Below are 4,683 nucleotides of genomic sequence, written 5' to 3'. Positions count from 1 at the left end.
TATAGGATTCTGGGTTGAGAGTTCTTTTCTCTCAGCACTTAAATAGTATTTTGCCCCTTTCTTATGGCTTCCATAGTTCCTGGTGAAAAACACACTGCCTTTTGATTTGTTTTTCCCCTGTAAGTGATGCACCATTTCTCTCTGGCTGCTTTCAAGATTTTGTCTTTAGTTTTCAGAAGTTTGACTATGATGTGTCTTGGAATAGATTTTTTTTTTTTTTGGCTTCTTTTTCTGTTTGAGGTTTGTTCAGCTTCTTGAATCTGTTGGACCCCATCAAACTTGCTTTTTTTTTTTTTTTTTTTTTCCAAATTTAGGGAATATTTTTGCCATTATTTGTTTGGATAGTTTTTCAGCCTCATCCTCTTTCTCCCTTCCTTCTAGAACTTTGACAACAGGGTCTTTGGTTATAGTTCCACATATCCCTGAGACTGTTCATTGCTTCCAGTCTATTTTCTCTCCATCATTTGGACTGGGTAATTTCTATTGTTCTATTCAAGTTCATTGATTCTTTCCTCTGCCTTCTTCCTTCTGTTGTTGAGTTTTTCATATCAGTTATTTTTGTTTTTCAGTTCTCTAACTTCCATTTGTTTTTTCCTCACGTCTTCTATTTCTTCGCTGAGATTTTCTATTTAATCATTTATTGAAGGTATGTTTATCAGTGTTTATTGGGCAGTTTTATTATGGTTGTTTTAAAATCTTTGTCAGGTAATTCTAACATCTGTATCATCTTGGGGCAGCACCTGATGGTTCCCTTCCCATTTCATTTGAATTGCTCCTGGGTATTGGTATAGTAAGCGATAATTTTTTATCGAAACACAGATAGTTTGGGTATTATAAGATTCTAGATCTTATTTAAATCTCGTGTTGTAGCAGGCCTCCCCTGATGGTGCCCTGGTGGGTGAAGGTGTGGGGTGCCACCACCTTACTGATGTGTAAGATTGGAAGTCCATGTTCTCCACTCTGCCTCCGCTGACACCCAAGGGGGGAGGACCTCCTTGTTACTGCTGGATGGGGTGGAATTTCATGGTCCCCATGTGGCTTCCGCTGACACGGTGGGTTGTGTTCTTGTTACTACTGAATATTGGTGCAAATCTTGACTGTCCATGAGGCTTCCTCGGACAAATCCTAGGGGAGAGAGGGGTGGAGCAGCTCATTTCAACCTGCCAAGGGTGAATGTCTGGGCTCTCCACTTGGCCTTTGCTGTTAGAGGTAGGGGATGGACTGCAATTTTTTTTCTTTTTTTCCTATGCTGCTTGGCTGGAATAGACTGGTTGTTATCTAAAAGTTTGGGTTTTTTGGGTTTATATATATATATTTATTAACCTTTCTAGATTACCCCTTTCCTTGTTCTTCCGCCAGAGAGAATAGGCTTGCTTTTGGTTTTTTTTTTTTTTATCTATGACCATTGATGCTGGTGGGGTACCACTTTTCCAGTCTCCAGTCTGGGATATACGAAGTGCAGAGAAACCTCAGGGAACTCACCACCCATGTTCTTCAGGTCCCAAGGTCCCCTGACCTGCCTTCCTTTTATCACCTTTCAGATCTTCTTATGTTTGTTTTTAGCTTAGTTGTTTTTACTTCAACTTCGCAGGAGCAGTGGGGAGAAGGACGTCTGCTCCATCCTCCAGGAAACAGAAACTTCAGCAGGTAGGCATCATTCAATCTCTAAATGCACTTACAAATTTGCAGATCAAAGGTGAAACACTATTTCAGTTTTCTGGAGGGAAAAATTGAGACACTTAGAGGTAATTTACCTGATCAAAGTTGCTTAGAAATGTGGCCTTGGCTTGAAGTAAAACCTTGGAATTTTAAACAGTTATTATTTTGCTTTTCCTTTTCTTTCTCTGTTTGTTAGAAAGAAAAACACTGGGAGTAAGGGTGGTAGGGTGGGGGAGGAAGTAGCAGTTACCAAGGGGAAGACTAAGGGATTACTGTTTGGCTTGGAAGCAGCAACTGTTTAAAATCACAAAGCTAGGATTTTTCAGGGGGATTTTATTGAACTTTGAAATGTTGTTAATTTTGACCGATTGACTACCTGATCTTCAGTTACTCATTTATGTCTCATCTTAGAAATGAATGACTTCGATTATTCATACTGTGTCCTGCAGCTTAAGAGACATTTAGTAATCACTGCCGCTTCCTTGATTAAAGATTTGCATAGAAATGGGAAGGATGTGGAAAATCTTCATCACTTTGCAGTGATGAAAGTTTGTAATACTTTCATCTGAACACTCCTGGTTCTGCAAATTCTCTAGATTGCTTGGTATTTCAAAAAAGATTTGGGACTACTCTGTTAAACCTCATTATCTAGAGTTCTTGAGACACTGCAAAGGCAATGATGAACTCAGAGAATTAACTTTCCTAAGCAACGCTTCCTAATTTGAATATATTTCCTAAGAGATACAGCATTCACAAGCCCTCTTTCCCCATTGTAGTTCTGACCACTAACACCGTTCTTCAAAACTTTTTTTTGGGGGGGTGGTAATTAAGGTTATTTTATTATTTACTTTAGTGGAGGTACTGGGGATTGAACCCAGGACCTCGTGCATGCTAAGCATATGCTCTACCACTGAACTATACCCTCCCCTCTTCTTCAAAACTTCTTGAGTCTAAAATCAAGAGGGGATGAGAGATGGGAAAGACCTTTCAGGAACAGTGAACTGGCCTATTCGCTTGGTCCTTTTGTAGCCATCTTGGTTCATCCAGTTCTTATGAGTTCAGACTGGCACGTATGGCAGGAAGTGAGGGTGGGCAAAACTGCGTATGTTCTTCAAAAGAATACGGGGCCCAGCAGAGGGTGGTTGGCAGGGAAGAATGAGGGAAAGGTAGAGTCTTTCCTATGGAAAATTCTCTTTGCTTCCAGGAATATCAAAAGTCATCACAGTTCTGATTTTACCCAGCGATTTGGGGGTACCACTTCCGGTACTTACTGTTCCAGAATCTTCTAGAATGCCTGTCTTTGAGTTTGCTCCTAATCCTCCCACAGAACTTGGTGGGGAAAATGTCTCTTGGAAGGCAACAGTTTCTAGGCTTTTGTAGACATTTTAGCTGCAGAGTTTTTGTTTGTTTTTTTCCTAAGTTGCTCATGGTGTGTTCCGGCCACTCAGCTACATCACTGGCTCCACTGATGCTTTCAAAGTTGTCTCAGGTGGTGAAATACACTCTCTTGTGACTTTCATCACCAGGGAAAGAGCAGTAGGTTTTGCTCCCTAAGCTTCCTTTATGTGAAGCACACATCACTTTCCACTTGGAGAAAGGAAGGATGGGTGAGAATGCTTGTCTCCTGCTTTCTCTGTTCTTCTTCCGAAGTGTCCTTCTCTCATGAAAAAAAGGCAGCCACACATAAACTTCCTGGCCAGAGAGGAATCTTCTGTCCTGTGAGCTTAGCCAGAGGCAGGTTTGGAGTTTAGGGGCAAATGAGAAATCTCAGTTACAAGTTTGCATTTGCTTCCATAAGGCTAATTGTCATCTCCAGAAGTCAGGCCCCAGAAGGAATAAATGTATTTCTGCCTGATAAGAGAAGGGGGATGAAAAAATGAGGGCTGGGAATTAGCCCTGTCACAGGAACTCAGTGAGACTCTGACAGCCATCTGGGGTCTGCTATCCAGCAGATAAATAGCTGGGAGGGCGGGGGCGGGGGCGGGGGTTTTTCCACGAAGACTTTACACTGGCATTGACTGCTGTGAGATTGGCTCTAAGTCCTTCTAACTTCAAAAATGTTGCTTCTTTAAGGCATTAGAATTGGCAAATGCCAGGGGTCACATGTCTGAGTATTTTTTTTTTTTTTAATGTTTTATAGTCTTCCATTTGAAGTTTTTCTTTTGGAGATAACAGTTTCTCTCAAGAGCCATCAATCTGGGGGTGAATGTGTGGAATTCAGAAAGGCATCTAACCAAGTGTCTTCACTCCCTCTCCAGAATGCAGAGCCACTGCTGAGTGCTGCAAACGGCAAGACACACTTAGAAAGATGCAAACATACTTCAGAAAAACTTCTTAAAAAGAATTACAAGTCCTTTCAAATCTAAATCGTGTGCTCTTGTATTGTCTAATGAATCAGGAGATACTGTGTTAACAAAAGAATATCTCATTTCAACATTCGTTTTAGTATTTAGTCTAAATTTGGGTAATTTGTGTCATTTTCCCATGCTACTTACCCTTGTTCTATACCAGAAGGCATGACAAAAAGTTTGCAAAGACACTGGCCAAGATGGCAGAGTAGAAAGACCCTAAGCTCATCTCTCCTGAGCACACAAACATCACAACCATCTGCAAAGCAACCATTGGCAAAATGATTGAAATCTACCAGAAAAGATTTTCTACAACAAAAGACAAAGAAGGAACCACAGCAAGACGGGCTGGAGAGGCAGACTCACGTATCAAGTCCTGTACCCCTTGGATGGGTGACTCACAAACTGGAGAATTATATTGCAGAGAATAATAATGTTCTCCCACAGGAGTGAGAATTCTAAGCCTGGGGATTCTGCACTGGGAAGAACATTTGGCTTGGAAGGCCAGCGGGGCTTCATTTCAGAAGTCCCAAAGGACTCGAGTATTAGAGACTTGACTCTTAAAGAGCACATACAAAATCTCATGCTTACCAGGACCCGAGGCAAAAGGGGTAATTTGATAGGAAACTGGGCCAGACCTACCTGCTGGTCTTAGAGAGTCTCTCAGAGATGCCAG

The 4,683-nt window shown here is 41.4% G+C and overlaps 1 long non-coding RNA gene across 1 annotated transcript; it reads left to right on the top strand.

Moving 5' to 3' along the window:
* The first annotated feature begins 1,286 nt into the window (after window positions 1-1,286).
* On the top strand, window positions 1,287-4,026 carry LOC116657796. Its single transcript, XR_004312925.1, has 2 exons — window positions 1,287-1,647; window positions 3,918-4,026. It is a non-coding gene; the product is annotated as an uncharacterized LOC116657796 (long non-coding RNA).
* Window positions 4,027-4,683: the final 657 nt, after the last annotated feature.

The sequence above is a fragment of the Camelus ferus genome, chromosome 19 (assembly GCF_009834535.1).
Source record: "Camelus ferus isolate YT-003-E chromosome 19, BCGSAC_Cfer_1.0, whole genome shotgun sequence".
Lineage (NCBI taxonomy): Eukaryota > Metazoa > Chordata > Mammalia > Artiodactyla > Camelidae > Camelus > Camelus ferus.
The sequence above is the reverse complement of the archived record's forward strand: the minus strand, read 5'-3'. Positions and strand labels throughout refer to the sequence as shown.